At 41.3% G+C, this 19676-nt stretch overlaps 1 protein-coding gene across 4 annotated transcripts in view; it reads left to right on the top strand.

Annotated features, from left to right (window-relative positions):
* Positions 1–19676, top strand: part of ANKRD55 (ankyrin repeat domain 55) — a 284495-nt gene that overhangs the window by 138772 nt on the left and 126047 nt on the right. The gene's annotated exons all lie outside the window — the stretch shown is intronic.

Genomic DNA, 19676 nt, shown 5'->3' with positions numbered 1-19676 from the left:
GCCCAGGAATCAGGGAGAGACCCACTGAGGACCCTAGGCTTCATGCCTGAAGGATTTCTTTTGAGATTTCATGCCTATCAAGTTCATCTTCAAAGAACACAATGCCCGTCTGATTTTTTTTATTATTATTTGAATGAGAGTCAAACACTGACTAATTGTGTCTGGAATATGTCAGGCCAAAGCTTGCCTTGGTGGAAGAGGTTAGACAAGATGATTGGGACCACAAGGGTTTGAGAGGATTTGAGAGACCCCCTCTGGAAACCTCAGGGTAGAAAAAGGTAACGAAATTTGGCACTAGTAATGGATTTTCTTTTATTCCACTCTCTGAACTTTTTGGACCACTGGGGGCCTTGAGGTGGTGCCTATTGGCCTGGAGTGGATGAGCACGCTCCCAATGGCTGCAAAGCTATACAGCAGAGATCCCCTGGGGGGCAGCACTCAGGTGCAAAGCTCACTGAGACTCCTGGCTGCAGCACTGGGCAAGCAACCAGGGGCCACCCTCTCCTGCTTCTCACATAAAGATTACTGAACATGCAAAGATAAAGAACCTTTTCTAAGCAGTAATAAGGTCTTGAATACAAGAAAGCAGCGAGCCAGAGCAGATCAGCATGAAACAAGAACAGACTGGTATGTCCAAAGGAATACAAGCCAGGTTTCACCACATTTTTATTGAGAACAAACTGGATGTTTATACGAGAATCCTAAGGTATAATAATCCTAACTGGATAATTATGCTTAACTTTGGTCCTCATTCCATATATGGATTTAGTCACTTTCTGTGGTTTTATTATTTTAGTGAAATCTGGAGTTATATAACCACCTTGTCTTCATTACAGATAACAACCTGAAATGGTTGGCTTCTCCCTGCTTCTAGAAGTGACAGTTCTGGGGCCACTAGCTGAATATGGCTTTAAGCCATTTATTTCTGAGTCTCCATCACATCCCAAACTCACCATTTTTAATTCTATTCAGAGAATTGCTGTTATGATCCTATTATGATCAGTTACTTCAAATATTATGCGGATCTTAAATAAGGAGACAAATCTTTAGATTACCTTTGAGAGAGCTTCAAGCTGGGTTATCTCTGACACAAATTGATTCTCCTCCCTGCAATACCTGAAAACTATTCTAGAACCCAGCAATGTTTCTGCCCTCACTCGAGGTACCTATGCTTCAGATGTCAACTGGTGCCCCCATGGTGTCAGTTGCCTGGGTAAATGCTCTAGTTCCACATCTGTGAAAAGCCCAAACCTTGCCCTTGAGTTCTGCTGATTCAGAGAGGAGCTTACACTGTCATGGACTTTTCTACCTCTGACTTCTGGGACCATGTATGCTGTCTCTGCATCAGTCTCTGTCAACCCAGGTATAATTGACATTATATATATATATATATATATATATATATATATATATATAATCACTCTGTAAGCATTTTGTGAATAATACATTGTACTCAAGGCTTGGGACTTGTGGGTCCAAGTACATGAATGTGTCATGTCACATAACTCAAGCCTCGCAAGTTCCCAATACCTCTCTCTCCTGTTCCCCAACCTTCTTTATTGTCCCTGAGAGATCCATGATCCTTTCCCTCTGTTAAGCAAACGAACCCATTTCCCTTAATTCCTACCTATACCCTTCTCTCAGTGACCTCATGGAACCAAGTGTCCTCTATGTAACAAGATCCATGCTCCTGAGAAGACAGTTAGAAATATGAATAACAACAACAGCAATTCAGTAGCATGCATTTAATATAATAGTTGATTGAAATCAAGTCTGAGTCTCTACCTCCATTAAAAGGCAGCACAATATTTTAGAAAAGGACCTGAATTTAGAGTCAGTCCACTGGGGTTTAGAGCCAGCAGCACCCCTCACTAGCCACGTGAAAAACCAGCAATCCATTTGGAGTCTCAGTTCATCATCCAAAAAGTGAAGATGTTACTAATATTTTGAATGTTTATATGGATCCAAGGAAATTATTTTTGCAATGCACCTGAAATTTGCAGCAGTGGTTCTCAGGACATTTTTAGCTTGAACCACAACTGAGGTGTGCTGCTGACATTTAGGAACACTGGCTTTCCTCCAGCCTAGGGAGATTCTGCATAACACAAAACAGTGGAATCCCTAGGGGGAAACACTGTTTCTGAGCACAGTATAAGCGAAAGGTATGTTACTTCTGACCTTCTGCCTTTCATACAAAATGCTGATGGATTTATATATACATGATGTAGTTAGTTCTTTAAAAAGATTTTCCTCATTCTGGGTTATTTTACCCCAATATTTGTTGCAAGGTGATAATTTCTCTGGTATGTGGTATTCTGCCAACGTTTTAATTACAATCTTAAGTCCCCTATGAGTGTTTCCATTTAGGATGTCTTTGTTTAATCTTTCAGTGGAAACTATATTTTATCCTCCAGAAGACAAACAGGAGAACAAATGTTGAGATAACAGCCGGGGGAATTTTGCAAATGGTGAAGGTACACAAAAGCAGGTGATAAGGGCCTTGGGCATCTGCCCAGGCCACAGAAGTTGTCCTCCCAAGGCCAGTGTTAACTGGTATAAATAACTGTTGAGCTAAAGGCAGTGAAGGTTTCAAATGTTTGCTGTCCTTCCCCTCAGCTTGCAGTATGCATGGCATCCCTTGATAGGACCTAGGCCCCCAGCCCCCAGCCCTCCAAGAAGAACATGGTTCTGAGTATCTGGCTCTCCATCTGCTCATGAAGCTGTTGAGAGGCCCAGTATCTGTAGAGCAGACTCCAGATGTGCTGTTCTGGCCATGGGGAAGCACTGTGGTGACCCCTCCACACTCTCCCTGTATGCTCAATTGTAGACTTGGGGCTGCTGCCTGTACCACGGGGCAGACTGGAAGAGCGGGGTGGGGGTGGGGGATTGGTGTGTATTGTCCTTGGGTCAGGAGCTAGATGAATATTTGCATTCCTCCCACTGACTCTGCATCCTGGGGTTTAATGAGCTGCTTTGGAAGATGCTTGATGAAGTGATATCTCCTCATGGATGTTTTATCATTTGTGTAAGCAGAAAACAAAACCCTGCTTTTATGAGCTTAAAAGGAATGTGCTTCAGATGAGGGTGAGAGGACCTAGCTGGCTGGGAAGATTCAGAACCTGGCAGCCAGTTGTAATTCCACTTTCAGTCAATAGGCTGAACCATAAGTTTTTGTTCTTAGGTCACTTCTGATTACTTTGACCACGTCACTTCTCCCTCTGAAGCTTTCAATGGCTTTGTATCCTGGTAGGAATCTTTTAATTTCCTTAGACTTTCATCCAATCTATCCATAATCTTGAGTTCAACCTACTTTTCTAGTCTTTTCTCTTGTAACTCCCTTCACAAATCTTACACCTCAGGTCCCTTTAAAAAAAAAAAAACAAAAAACCAAAAAAACCCAAAACTTGTTCTTCCCTGAAAACAGGTTCTCCAGCTGGTCCAACTGCTGTGTGACCCTGGTTAATCATGAACACCTCCAAGTCCTGGGAGCCTAGCTCGTAAAATCCAAGGGTGAGGCTTAGGCTATTGAATTTTTCACAGGCTGCCCAGGTGGATTTAACACACATCAAAGTTTGTGAACATCTGGGCCTAAAATCCCCTCCAACTCTGATTTTCCCACATATTACCCATGCACTGCAATTCTGTATCTCCAGATACAGAATTTTAAAATATCTTTTCCTGGAGGGGAGCCTGGGTGGCTCAGTCAGTTAGTTCAGTCTGACTTCGGCTCAGGTCATGGTCTTGCGGTCTGTGGGTTTAAGCCCCGCATCAGGCTCTGCACTGACAGCTCAGAGCCTGGAGCCTGCTTCGGATTCTGTGTCTACCTCTCTCTCTGCCCCTCCCCTGCTCATGCTCTATCTCTCTCAAAAATAAATAAATGTGAAAAAAATTTAAAAAGAATCTTTTCCTGGAATGTTTCACTTTCCTCCTAGTTAACCCTGTACACCTGTGCACAACACACACACACACACACACACACACACACACACACACACACACACATCAAGGCCCTTCAAGATCAGCTCCAACACTATCTCTTCCAGAAAGTCTTGCCTGAGGTCCAAGCTTGCCTTTCAAAGCTCCCTTTCCTCAAACACCTCTACCACAACAGTTACCACAACCAGTCTTAGTTCTAGGTGTTTTTTGTTTAATTCACCATATAGACTATAAAATTCCTGAGCATAAGTATTCCTTCTTGTTCATCTTTTATATTCCACATTATTCAGGGGAGTAGCCTGTGAGAGTTGGGAGAGTTGGGAGAGTTGAGTTAAATTGATGTGACATGAATTAACTGAGAGACATCTTGGTGAAGGTGACAAGTTAGAGGGTCTTGGGAAGATTACTGATAGGGTAGAAGGCTCATATCACTCTTACTATCATGGAACATTTCCTATCTGTCTCTATCCACAAGTGATTGTAGACTCAAAATAATACAAAAAGCTGCAGCTGTTTTTTGTCAAAATCAGATGATTTTATATCTGCAATCTTGCAGCCAGAGCAGTTGAACTGATATATTTAATGACTCACTCCAGACAGACAAAAGTCTGTTCTTGAGAAATGAGGAGGGGGAACTATTAATCTTTTCTAAAATAAACAGAGTTGTAATGACTTTAATCTGAAGAATAGAGATCCTGAGCTGGAACACAACACCCAAGTACCCGCCAAATTCCCTGACTAGTACAGAGTGCCGCAATGATAATTGACTGTGGGACCATTTTCCCTGTGGTCTCTGAGGGACATTCACAGTATCACCAGCATTTAAAGGGGCCTTATCAACGTAGCTCCTCTAGCTTCATGACAAAGAACAGTTTGTCATCATCTGTGGCCTTTAGAGCACTTGCTTTTCTAAGCTTGCTGCAAAGCTTTGGGGTGCCCAGTCAGTCAGTATTTTGCTTTTGGTTGCCTGCCCCTGTGTCCTATCCATGCCCCTCCCTTCCAATCAACTCCATCCACAGGAGTTCCTGCTTCTCCCTGAGGCATGGGGGAGAGAGATTCTCTTCTCTACTCTCCCAGGACTTACTCCCTAATCTCTGAAATTGGGCCAATGTGCCTCTCAACGTCAGGAAGCACTGCCTTTCTTTGATGCCAACCAGGCTCAGCAATCTTTCCCCTGGGTACCCTGCTTGACTTCCCAACAGCATGCCAGACTGCTGGATTCGCTTTGCTGCCTTGGTTTCCAAACTGATCCATCTCTGCTTCTCTTCTCTAGCTTTTTCACAGGCTTCTTCCTTGCCTGTCACTTAACTATTGGCATCTTCAGACTTCTTTCTCAAGTCAGCCTCTCTTCTTCCTTTGCATTCCCTTCCCTGATGTCATTTATTGCCACAGGACCTTGATGCCAGGAGCTCTCAAGCCCACAGACTTCTCTCAAGCTATAATCACTTTTCTTAAATGTCCTGATAGACACATTTGGATTTTTTATTGGTCTTTCACTCACCATTTCCAAATCTAATGGATTCTGTCTTGTGCCCAGCTCCTGTTCAAATAAACTTCAGGGCCCATTTTCCATTTTCTCTATTTTCTATAGTAGCCCCACAATCATCCCAGCCACCTTGTTTCTAAATCATGGAATGTGTATGACTTCTAACCTCTTTTCCATTCCTTTCTCTGTGGCATGTCACTATTTACAAAATTTTTAGAGTTCATCCTTATAGATTCTTCATCTGAATTGTTTCTGCTAGATCTCTTCTTTCTACATCCACAACCACAGTTTAGGCTTTCAATTTTGTCTCACAATAGCCTTGTTACTGGTGACCCTACTTCAAACACCATTCATACCTAGACACCAAGGCTCAGGGAGCTTCCCTGGCTGGTAGTACTTGGCATATGTTCTCACACGTCAGTGCTGGAAAGTGAAGCTCTTCTCCATTGACTCCCCCTGGGATCAGACATCTGGCAGCTTGTACCTGGTTTCTCCTGGACTTTCACCCATGTACCCTTCCCTTTGCTGATTTTAATCTTTGTCCTCTCACTTTAATAAACCCTAGCTGTGAGCATAACATTTTCTGAGTTTTGTGTGTTCTAGCAGATCACAAAGCCTTAGGGTGATCTTGGGGACCCCTGGCACAATACATCATTCACAAACTTTGAAACTTTAATTCTGAAGTTATCAATTGCTAGTGATGACTACACAACTGATTACAACCCACCAGTAAATCATAACACAAGGATTGTATTTTGCGAGGGGAGGGAATGTGTCTTTCTCATCATTTCACCTCCTGCTATGCTTTATACAGACTAGCTCACAGTAGGTGCTCAGGTAACACTGAATTGTAAATGTTAGGAGCAAGATGTTCAGCAAATATTGGAAGGTATCTCCCTAGTTTGTGTGTCATTCACAAGTCCAAGAAGCACAATATAAAGCATAACAAAGGGACTCAAAAATACAGTGGCTTAAATAAATCACACCATTTGCTTTCCTCAAAAACAAGGCTTGAGATAGAAGTCCAGGTTGTGGTTTTTCCCCATATGGTCATTCAGAAACTCAAGTTCCTTTTCTGTGTCACTTAGCTATCTCTTAAGGCAGAGATCAGCAACCTATAGCCCACAGGTCAAATCTGTCCTACCAACTACTTTAGTAAACAAAGTCTTATTGGAATACAGCCACGCTTACTTCTTTACGTGTTATCTACAGCTGCTTTTGTGCCCCAAGCGCAGAGCTGAGTAGTTGCAACAGAGACTCTATGGCCTGCACTCTAAAATATTTACTGTCTGGCCCTTCACAGAAAAAAAAATTTGCTAAGCTGACAGGAAGAGGGAAGAGTATTGGAAGAATACACAGCTAATATTTTAAAGACAAGCATATCAGTGGTATGTGTCATTTGCACCCCCATTTCCTTGGACCACAGATAGTCATGTGACCTTGTGTAGCTGCAGGGGAGACTGTAGAATACCATCTTCAGCTCAGGAGTCAGGAAGCTTTTTCGGTAAAGAGCCAGGTAGGAAATATTTTCAGCTTTGAAGCCTGAATGATTTCTGTCACAATTACCTGTTGCTGCCTGTGTAGTGTAAAAGCAGCCATAGACAGTTTGGAAATAAGTGAGTGGCTATGTTCCAATAAAACTGTATTTACAAAATGAGTCAGTGTCTGGTTTGGCCCACAGGCCATCATCTGCCAGTTCCTTCACTAGCTGGATGGCCATGTGTCTATGTTTATGTATTTATGTTTAATGATAGGTGTTTCTGTTATTAAAAAGAAGGGGAAAGGAAAATGGATGGGAAGGGGGAAGGGTGTCAGTCTCTGACATAAATATTTTTTGTGCCCAGGCAAGTCTTGAAAATAGTCACCCTTGGTTTATTTGTTGGTATGTATTGCATGCTGATTCTTGTTGCAAAAGTCACATGTGTTGGAAAAATGGATCCCCTTACCCTTTTTCAAAAATAGCGTCCCATGGACCTGAGTTCAGCTCCATACTAAAGAAACCTGACAGAATGCTCTGTTCAGTGTTCCCAGTAGTCTTCAATTAGTTCACTCTACTGGTTAAAATCATAGGCATAACTGTGCTGGATATGCCTGATGGGCACTCTGCATGGATTCCACCTCTTTCTATGTGCCTTCCTATACTGGAGAGGCTGGAAAACTAAAAACTGTATTTCCCAGACTCTTGCATCTAGGCTTCTAGATGCAAACTAGTTTTCACCAACTGGATGCATGTGGACAAAATCTGAACAACAGGGGTGAGACAGAAGCTATCTCTCTGCTGCTGATGCTGCCAGGAAGCAGGTTGTGGCGATGCGTCAGAATAGTTGAGGCAGCTGGATTCAGCATTCTGTGATTTTTGTCACCAGCTTCTAAGTACTCAGAGGCAGTTGTGGCTGTCATGCTAGGACCCAGAATCCAAGATCAGGAAATTGCTACTGGCCCTGGAGCAGAGAGATCTCAGCAGATAGCCACATCAGTGCCAAAAATGTAGGCTGGGAATATACCAGGTGGGAGCTCCAGGATTCAAGGAAAGAAGTCACCAGAGGCAAATGACCAGTTTGCAGGACCATAAATAGATCTTCTTTCATAAGTATATTTTCTGGCCATAAGGCACATTTTATTCTGATTTTATATGCAAGAATATGTACACAAAATCATTTATTTCTGACAAAGTTCTGACCATACGCCTCACCCTCAGTTTATTATTTTGTCTCACAACTGTATAGGTCTGGGGATGTCATATCACACCTTTGGGCCTCAGTTTCTTAATCTGTCAAATGACAGTATTTTAACTTCCTAAAGGCCTATCCTATTCTAAAATCCTGTGCGCTATTTGTGTTTTTAAATCTTGTGAACTACATCCTTTTTTCTTTTTCTTCCCTATAGCTCTCAGCCAGCCACAGATTTGTCTTAGTGCTATTGGTGACTGTTGTGGGCTGAATTATGTCCCTAACTCCCAAATTTATATGTAGAAGCCCTAGTATCCAATACCTTGGAATGTCACTGTATTTGGAGATAGGACCTTTGGAGATGTGAGTAAGGTAAAGTAAGGTCATATGGGTGGCCGCAATTCCCTATAGTAGGTTTCCTTAGAGGAGGAGAAGAGATAGGAAACACACAAATACATAGACTGGAAGGATAAGGATGTACGGACACATTGAGAAGATGGCCATCTGCAAGCCAAGGACAGAGGCCTCAGAAGAAACCAATTTTTTTTTTAATTTTTTAATGTTTATTTATTTTTTATAGAGACAGAGACAGAGCAAGATCAGGGGAGAGGCAGAGAGAGAGAGGGAGACACAGAATCCAAAGCAGGTCCAGGCTCTAAGCTGTCAGCACAGAGCTGGACGTGGGACTCAAACACACAAACCGCGAGATCATGACCTGAGCCAAAGTCAGACTCTTAACTGACTGAGCCACCCAGGTACCCCTTGGTCACAGAGGTCTAGCCTACAGAATCGTGAGAAAATAAATGAATAAATAAATGTCTGTTGTTTAAGCCACACTATGTATGATACTTTGTTATGGCAGCCTTAGCAAACCAATATAGTTATATTTCCAGAAAGTTTTTGAGAACAAGATAGGAAAGCACTGAGTAATTTCATAAGCCACTCACATTGTAACCCAACAGGCCTTGGCCTCCGCCTTTGCAGCCAGCAAGGCCACAGCTGGAACCACTTGGCTTCCACCTGCAGACTCAGCAGTGCCCTCACTCAAGGGTGCAGCTTATTTTTGGCCTAGGTGCCCTGGTCTGACTATCAACTCCATATGTTGAAACCCAACACACCTATTTGTTGAAACCTAATGCCCAATCTGATGTTATTAGGAGGTGGGGCCTTTGGAAGGTGATTAAGTCATGAGGGTGGTGCCTTCATGAATGAGATTAGTGCTCTTCTAAAAAGACCCCACATATCTCCCTAATTCCCTTCCCCTTTATGAGGTTACAGTAAAAAAAAATCACTGTCTTTAAACCAAGAACAAGAACCCAGGTCTGCCAGAAAACTTGATCTTGGTCTTCCAAGCCTCCAGAACTGTGAGAAGCAAGCTTCTGTTGTTTATAAGCCACTCATTTTATGGGTGTTTTTTTTAAAGTTTATTTATTTATTTGAGAGAGAGTGAGCAGGGGAGGTTAAGAGAGAGGGGGAGAAAGAGAATCCCAAGCAGGCCCTGCACTGTCAACACATAATCTATTGCAGGACTTGATCCCTTGAACCGTGAGATAATGACCTGAACTGAAATCAACTGACCAAGCTACCCAGACACCTCTGGTATTTTTGTTACAATAGCCTGAACAGACTAAGACACCAAGGAAATGTAAGTAACCTTATTAGTTTAGCACCGAGTAAACTTTGGTCCACCTGTCTCAGATATTGGGCTACCAAGAGAGGTTAGTGGGTAGTGGATACTGACCTGCCCAAGGCTGCTCACATGGCCTGGTGCTGTTAGTACGCATTTATCTAAATCTTAACTTGATTCCATGCACACAAAGCATCCTTCTCATTTTAATTTTGTCTTCCATGTAAGTGTTTTTTAGGGGGTGGTGGGAAATGAACTTATTTTAGGGACTTTCCAATGTTGTGGTCCCTGAGATAGGGATGTCTTCTGATAAATCAGTGAGAGAACTTCTGATTATGACTTGGGTTCCCAGGAAGCTTCTTACAGGGAGAACTTTCTTTGGACCAAGCCAAGGAGAGCCTTCTTGTCCATATGATGACTATATATTAATGTAAATTAATTTTTTTGACATCTTTGAATCTCCTGCAAAATAGTGTTTATTTTTATTGGCATGGATAACTTTTAAAAGCCTGATCACCAGGCACTGCCAATAATGAGATTCTGAGTCTTCAAGGAAACAGATGAACCCCCACATGAAGTGACCTAACTAAAGGCTGTACCATGAGGAAGTATCTAACTCCAGTGTGCCCTTCCTTAGACCTTACCACTAGCTCTGTTATATCTCTCAATTTCTGTGTAACTCATGTTTCTTTTTGAAATAAGATACAATCTTGGGGCATCTGGCTGGCTCAGTCAGTGGAGCCTGTGACCCTTGATCATGAGTTAGAGGCTCACGTTGGGTGTAAAGATTACTGAAAAAATATATATATAATCTTGAAAGTGAGTTGTGCTGAATGGTTCTGATCTTCATTTTCAGATGACTTTAAAAGAATTATATTTATTTACTCAATAAATCTGGTCTACCCCAATTCTGTACTGCCAGATAAAAAGACAATATGAGAAATTTTCCTTGTAACATTGTGCCTTGCTAACTATTCATCTGACAGGAGAAGACTGAGCTTTTTATAACTCTACCAATTCTGTCCTCTGGAGTGATGAGTTTCACACCTGAGTGTATGTATGAATCACTTGGAGATCTTTGTTAAAATTAAGATTCTGACTGAGTAGGTTTGAGTCAGGGCATAAGATTTTGCACTTTTCCAAGTCTTCAAGTGATACCAGTACTGTCGGTAGACCACATTTTGAGTTGCAAGCCTCTAAGGATAGCATAGGTAGACCAGGTGGCCACTTACACCCTGGGCTTGAAGAAGTAGAAATCAACACCACCAGTCCTCTGCCAAGTATTAATCCCACAACGTGTCATTCCACCATTGTGGTTTTATGCCTTTGTCTCAGGAAATTTTTCTCATCTCAGGAATCTTTTGTTAAAATGAAAATATCCTTTAATTAAATCATGCCTTAAGTCCCACTAATACCATGATCTGCTGGAATACCTTAGCAGTGATCCCTTAGAAGCCATTTGGAAAAAAAAGATGGCAGTTGGGCTATAAGGAAGGTTGCAGTATGACCCTTCCAAAAGGAATGCTGTTCAAAAGGAAGGAATATCAAATATGAATGTTTTCAATTGCAAGTAGCAGAAAGCCCAATTAAGAGTGACTTAAGCAATAAAAACATTTATTCATATCACCTAATAAGAAGTTTGCCAGTTCAAGACTCTATCGTATCATCGAGAACCCAGGTTTTTTTCTGTCCTCTATCCCCCAGACTCTCCATCTTTGGTTATTGGCATTTTATTCTTGTGCTTATTTCCTCATGGCCCCAAACTGGCTGCTGCAATTTCAGATATCATTTCCACTTTGAAAATTGAAGGAAAAGGAAGGAGCTTCACAAGCCTCATCTGTGTCTTTTACTAAGAAAGTGACATTCTTAGCAGTAGCTTCAAGAAGACCTCTCCTTGCATCTTATTGTTGCAACTTGTTAACTTGGCTTCCCCTAAACCAATCACTAGCAAAGGGGAGTAGGGTTACCCTAGGTTTAGAGTAACCATGACTCACTCTTCTGAGGTTAAGCGAGAGGTCTACCCTTCCCAAGAACAAGGCAAATCCACCTACTAGAAAAACCAGGGAGTGAAATGTGGGGCAAATGGCATTGAGTAGACTATTAACACCTTCCCTGGGAAGAAACAAGTTCATACTTGTAAGAGAGACGGCAGAATGCCAAAGACCAGTTCCACTTGTGCCTCAGTTTGAGTCAGGTACAGCCCTATTACCCATCTTCTGATAGCTTCCCATGACTTCTTCACTTTAGAAAGAAACACTGATTTGTTTGCCTTGAGTTCAGGAAGGCTGGGGGGACGACTGTATGGTGGGTGCTTGGTCAATATTTACTGATTGATCCAAAAGGGAATGTTAGAACAGTGATTTGAGGTGTTGAGAGATATATGGAGAAAGATGTTCAGAAGTAATGGGTCTAATTCTTTGAATAAAGCAAAGGTTCTAATAAAAACATTATTTTATTTGTATCTCAAAACAATCCTATAAAGTCAGGATTATTTTCCATATTTTACAGATCAGAATGAGAGAGACTAAGAATCTTGCCCAAATCCACATGGTTTGTCTTTGGAAGATTTGGGATTCTTGTGGGCTTTCTGATACCAAAGCTCTGAACTCTCTCACCACAACTTATACATTCAGGTGAGGGTCTCACTCAGAGTGGCTTTTATACTCTTGTTCAAGAGCTCTGCTTTGCTGAAAAAGTCTTTACACCTGTGCTACATGTACAAACACACATTGGCCATATATACAAACACTCATGGAGAAGAAACTGTGTTACTTTAACACAGTTACATGTGTAACATACATAGTTACATACATGGAACTATGAAGTTCCAGATCTACATTATTAAATGTACAGCTTTACCCTCTTACCCTCTGTCTCTGCTCCACCAGTCGTTGTTATTGTTTTCCTGTTTCAGAATTATTACAGGTTTATTGAAGAAAACACAGAATTTTGGAACAGAAACAAAAATATTCACTCTCAGACTGCATTAAAATTTTCAGCATTTTATTTGCCTTCCTTAGTTTTCTAGTAATTTTCCTACATTGGAACCCTATTCACTCCAGATATAAAAAGCCTTCCACTCTCTTATTGGGTATCTTGTCTGATGGAAATCCAACTCAGGCAATTAAAGAATTCTGGTGGAGGGTGTCTCATTTGGGCCAGCTTGTCTACTGATTTGTTTCTGCCTCCATTGATTAAATTTCTTTTGAGTTGCCTCCAGCAATTAGGCATTCAGACCCTCAAGGCAAAGATCAGCACTGTGAACTCCAAGAGAAACAGATGTCTAGGAAACATACCCTGCTCTTTTAACTCAGGGCCGCTTGGTTCTGCCTGATGAGGAACTTATGTGGCTTCTGTTAGTGTCTTTGGTCTTCCTTGGACTGCATATACCTGAGTCTGGCTGTGTGTCTCCTTTTCTGAGCTGCAAGTGTTTGGATAGGAAGAGGCTGTCCTATTCCTTGGTACAGTTCTCGTGAGTGTTTATCTCCTAAGCATCATCAAACTGAGATGCTAAATTTGCACAGCCTTTCCAGGAGAAATAAAAAGGAGATAATGCTTTTTTTTTTTTTTACAGTGCTAATATGAGCTATAGCAAAAGGGAAAAAAGAAGGAATGAGTATGAGGGGGGTAGAGAGAGGGGAAGGAAACCAACTCTCACCCTGTGCTAGGAACAAGCCTGGGCTTTGGCATACATTATATAATTTCATCCTCATGAGCCTGGGAAGGAGGCATTATTTTTCACATTTTACAAGATAAGGATGTCGAGACTCAGAGAGGCTGTGAAATTTGGCCAAGGTCAGATTGTAAATGGAAAATATGGGATTTGAATAGTCTTTCTGAGTCCTGAGCCTCTTGCCATAACAATTTGATATTTTGTTCACATAGGACACTGTTTTGGAAGAGGCATGGAAAATGGAGACTCCATCCTGTTATTTATGCTGTAGATTTCAAATTGTCCCAGTGTCTCTCCAGCAATAACATGTAGATGATGATCACTGGGATAAAACCACTGCCCAAACATGTTGTAGAAAGCTAAGACATGGCATTTTAATCCTTTGGCTGCAAAAATTAGCACATAGGAATATAGTGTCCAGGAAGACACGGGCCTAAGATAAATGAAGATAGCCCTGGAGATACCTTTCATATACTAAAGTCTATCTAAATTAACTTCCCAGGCTCCAAAGCTCCAAACTCTAAGAGTCCCTTTCCCTTAGCAGTTGAGAGGGTCAGTCTTTACTCTGGACAGACCTCTGGCTCAGCTTCAGGCTCTCTCCTCCCACATATAGGCCAAAAGCTGGAGCTCTGCTGGGCTGAGAGTCACTAAGCTGGGAACAGAGGCAGGCCTTTCTCTTCCAGTTGCCTCTTGCATACTTGGGAGCACCTTTCTCTTTTCTTATGTTACCTCCCTTTCAATTCCATCTTCTGACTCTATGTGGGTATAACCTGGAAATCACCAATAGCTGAAGCTATTCAGTAGACCTGGCTCTAAAAATGAGTTATTGGAGAAAAGCATTAGTGCTAGGAACAATTTTTACTGTGTTTCGCCTTTTCTACCCTCATTCTATCATCTAGATTCATTAATATAAGATTTGTACCTATATTACACACCCATACCCACACACATTACGTGCAAAGGTTTGTGTCATTTACTGAGCCCTCACCATGTGTTAAGCACTCTCCTGAATTTATACACACACACACACACACACACACACACACACACGATTCCACCACACACACACACACGTACACATACATGTACACACACACACTCCCATTTAATATGAAGATATATATTTCTTTATATCTGTATCAACGGTGCTAGACCAAGTGAGTGCTCTGTTCTCTGAAAGAAGCCCTTTGGCTGTAAAGTCTTACTTGATATAATTAGGTTGGAGGTAGTAAAGAGATCAGCTACAGAAATGATAGAAAACTCGTTATGACCTTGAAGTCAGCAGAGCAAAGCTCCTTGAGGAAGTAATAGGGAGCAGTGATAGAAGCAGCTCCTTCCTCTTTTTTTAAATACTGCCAAATTGTTGGGTTTTTAAAAATTTTTTTAATTTATTCTTTGTTTTTAGAGAGCCTGAGTTGGGGAGAGGGGCAGAAGCAGAGAGAGAGAGCAAGAGAGAATATTAATAAGCAGGTTCCATGCTTAGTGTGGAGCCCGATGCGGGGGTCGATCCCACCCTCCTGGGATCATGACCTGAGCCAAAATCCAGAGTCAGGTGCTCAACCAACTGAGCCACCCAGGTGCCCCTGAAGCAGCTCCTTCTAAACTGAAGAAAACTTGGTCACATTCCTACCCCACCCTGACCATCTGAATCACTGTGGACAAGCTCCTTCACCTCTTTGAGCTTTAGTGCTGTCACATTCTTTATGAGAACTGCAGTCTTTACTTGACATTGTGTTGGGAGAACTTATTAGAATAACCCGCTATAATCATTATAATGATGAATATTTCATGCCAGGTCACTAGGGGTAGCAGGTCGCTATTGTCCTGCACCTATTGTTCTTTTCCATTTCCCCTATAAAACTCTGAAAAACATAAACAGTACAGATTTGCCTTTGGGCCCCATGGCAGGTATCCAGTTTTCTTTTCTGGGGAGCAAAGCCCTACCTGCATAGCTGTCTGTCAAAGTCTGGCATGGGATGATACTTGAGCGAGAGTGGATGGGAAGGTGGGATCTCCTAAGAATTCAAAACTGTTCAACTTTGATGCTACCAGAGGGCATTTTTTCCTATCCCAACCTCCTCCTTCCCATATTACTCCACTAAATGGCCTGAAAGGTGAGGTACAGTTCTGTGGACAAGAAACAAAGGGACTTGTAGTAGGTACTGAGCTTGAGGCACCATCTGCACGCTTCCAACCCAGCACCAGCAGTCTCCTTGGTGATGGGGACAGAGGGGTCCGACAGCATCCACATCCATGGTAAAGAAAGGAAAGAGTCTGCTGTCATGGACACAGAGGCCCATGTGGAGATGGCAGACCTTACCAGGCAGGGTGTGCCATGCTGCCCATCACTAATGCTGTTTTAGGGACTCCTAATTCACTATCTGCTGAGCAGCTCTAGGACATCTGGCCAGAAAATAACAGCAAGCTCCTCCATGGTTCATGCACACAAGCCATATGTAACTACCAGGGACCAGCACAAGCCAGTTTCCTTGGCTAGGGCAAGGTTTACACCAGACACCAGAGGACACGTGCAGAAATAGACAGCACTGCTGGCTGGAAGTCCATGCAGAATCGATGTGCCTTCTGTCCTCACATCGTGGGAAGTATGGAAAGCTCCAGGTTTCCAGGTGGGAGAGGCTAGGCTATGTTTCAAGGAGAGACAGTAACGTCTGGTGCCTACCTCCTGTCCTTTCCACACTGCAGTTAGGACACATTTCTGCTGTTCTGTGAATTGAAAAAAGAGAGACTCTCAAGAGGAAGACAAAGAATAAATGCTTCAGATACATCCTTCAGATCACGCAGAAGCCCCTAAAAATAAATTCCAGTCTTAATCCACTTAAGGACATAAAAATTACAAGACCTAAATGCTACTCTGAGGACAAACATTTCCCAAGTCAAATAGTGAGTAGGGAATGCAAAATAGTAAGAGAACGAACAAAACTCAGCCTCAACATGTGGAAATTTTGCTCTAAATTAGAATGAAGTATGCTAGTTGTAGAGTTGTTTCATCAGTTCTTTTAAGAATTGAAAATAGGAAAAATCAGGCAAACCAAACTAAGAATCATTTTTCCCAATAATTAGCCAAAATGCCTAAAAATGTTAACATCATGAAAGACAGCTGAAGAGTACACTAGATTAAAGGAACCAAAGGGACATGACAAATAAATGCAATGCTTGATTCTGTACTCATTCCTAGATTTAAAAAAATAATAATAAGCTCCAATATTACTAGGGCAGTATTAGTACAGTATTAGGACAGGTGGAGAAATCTGAATATAGAATGAATAATAGATAATATTGTGTGGTGTTAAATTTCCTCCATGTGATATTTATAATGTAACTTTGTAGGAGAATGCCTTTGTTCTTAAGGGAAATGCATTGAAATATTTAAGGGGAAAATGTCACAATGTGTGCAACTAATTCTCTAATGGTTCAGCAAAAAAAATTAATGATGATGCTAAGACACACAGAGAGAAAGAATTAAGCAAATGTATAAAACATGAAGGTAAATAAGTGCTCATTGTTTTTGTTTGCAACTTTTCTTTGTTTCAAATATTTCCAAATAGAATAAGCAGGGAGAGGAAAGGGGAATTGTTATAGATTAAAACATACTTAAGAAACATAAACAAATGTAATGTCTGGCCTATATCTGAATCTTAATTAGAACAGACCAAATTTAAAAAAGGATATTTTAAAAATAATCTTGGCAAACTGAACGTGGGTTAGGTAACAGATAATATTAAGGAATTGTTAATTCTCTAGGAGTTGATAATGGTATACTGTGGTAATGAGGGAAACAAAGCCTTTATCCATTAATGAAAGTAAACCTATCATCTTTTATAAATGAGATGATATGTTCTCTGGGATTTTCTCTCACATAGTCCAGAAAAGAAAGAGAGAGAGAGAGAGAGAGAGAGAGAGAGAGAGAGAGAGAGAGAGAGAAGTGAGATAAAACAACAATGACAGATTGTGGATAATGGTTGAGGCTGGGTAATGTATATATGAACGTTCTTTTACACTATTGGCATCTCAGCTTTGTGTCCCAAAATCTTCATAATAAAAAGTTGTTTTAAAAAATGAAAATACATGCAAAGTGGTCCTATAAAATAAAATAATCATTTCTAAAAGATAGGGACAAATGGTTTATATAGATTTGTAAATTGTAGCTTTTATATCTTAGCTTTAAGAATTTGAGGGTTGGCATGCACATGCATGCGCGCGCACACATACACACACACACACACACACACACACACACACACACACACATATGCTTTTTTTAAATACCCAAGACGCTGTTGCCCACATCCCAGCCCCAGAGATGATGCTGTGATATGTAGACACTTCCCATTTGCCAAGTTAGCTTTCCAAGTTCAATATTTTCTGAAATTTACTTTATGTTAGAATCTCTCTCTCTCCCTCATTCCCAAATCTTCAATCTCACCCACTCCTAAAAACAATATATAGACTATGACTCCCCACAGGACTCCAGCAAAGGTATTTTTCCTTTCTGCTTAGTTAAGGCAGGATTGTAGCACAGGGAGTGAGTTAGACAGGCTCACAGTAAGTCTGTGGTTGGGCTAAGACTAGGACCTTGGACCTTAGACCTCTGCTCTAACCATTAGTCAACATGTCCTCTCTTGACCATCCATAATTAAGGTGGCTCTAGTCTCTATAGTAACCAATCTGCCTAAAATAGGAATTATGTGAGGAACAAAACATTTAAAGCCAGTTGGATCCATTCATACTCAAACAATGTCTATTTAAGGGCTGTTACCCAAGTTTGTTGGCTTTTTTGAATGTTCTCCCACCATGGGCTCAACCAAAGGAGGTGGAGGGGGGCTCTGTATGGTCCATTCCATACAGAATCTCACATGCTGTTATCCCCTTTCCTTCTTTAAACATTTCTTTATGTCCCCAAGTCATAAGCCCTTAAAACAAACTTTTTGTCAAGGCAGTTTTATGACCACAAGACTGAAACAAAAGTGGAAGTCTGAGAATCCTTTATGGGCAAAGAAAGCTTCCCAAAGAAGAAATGGGACTGAGTCCAAATCCCTCACAGAAACCTGGCAACTTCACACATTATTTTCCGTTTACAAGGTGGGGCTTTGAACACTTCTCCTACTGTGTCAGCTCCCCTGGGGGTCTTTGGGAAGGAAGCAGAATAGTGTTTGGAACCAGAGCTAACAGGGCACAAAACTGGAGAATCAAAAGAGTCCAGCCCCTTGCAGTGAGCACCTGCCTCATAGGGTTTGTGAGGATTCAATGGGAATGCCCTGAGAGTGTACTGGTGTGTGTTCCATATACTAATACTGTTTCATCATCATCATCATCATCATCATCATCATCATTATTACTACTACTTCTGTGTGTATGTTAGGTACATCTTTTGGCTTTCACACTAGAAAGTATCTCTCCATCCTGTCCCTACTCATGCCTCATTTTGGAACAGGGTTTGACTTCTGAAACACTGCTAGGTACAGAAAGCACTATGACCTGTAGTAATTAAGTCACCCAAAGGTTTGTTATTGTTGTTAATGCTGTTGTTATTTTCTTAGTTTTCCCAAGTGGAAAAAGACAAGCAATGACGTTTCTTTTTTTTACCTTTCTTCTTCTTATTTATTCAAGAAGCAATTATCGAATGGGAGTTTGATGCCAGGCCTGGAGTCTAGCTGCTCACTTAGATACAAGTGCCTTCAAAAAGCTTACAGGGCAAAGTAAGGAATAGACTTTTACACAGTTGAATTACAGTACAGCTAGTCTTGCCAGACTTTGCAAACCAACATCAGGATGCTCCATTGACTTTGAAATTCTGATAAGTAACAAATAATTGTTATGGAATATTGTATTGAACCTACATATAATAAAAATTATTCATTATTTATCTGAAATTCAAATGTAACTGGGCATCCTGTCTTGTATCTGATAATCCCAGTATACACAACAGTTGTTGTCAATGAATACAATCAGAAAAGGCTATGGGAGCAAAAAGGCCTGTCCCCTTCATAAAAGAGGTGACGTAAACGAGACTTTAAAATAAGGAAAAATTTTTTCAGGTACCAAAACCAGGGAGGACCTGAATCTACCAATGGCCTGAAGGATAAATCAGGTCAAATGTATAGGAAAATATGAGAAGTTTATAAAAACTGGATCACAGGGGTCCATGTGGATAAGTGGCTTGAGGTCTGCTAGGTAGGCCATGGGGGTCCTCAGAAAATTTTGTGGTGGGGAGTGACAGGGTCAAACTTGATTTTAGGGTGGGAAAGGATGAACCGTAGGAAAAGA

Source organism: Felis catus, chromosome A1 (genome assembly GCF_018350175.1).
Source record: "Felis catus isolate Fca126 chromosome A1, F.catus_Fca126_mat1.0, whole genome shotgun sequence".
Classification (NCBI taxonomy): domain Eukaryota; kingdom Metazoa; phylum Chordata; class Mammalia; order Carnivora; family Felidae; genus Felis; species Felis catus.
This window is presented reverse-complemented; position numbering and strand designations above follow the sequence as displayed.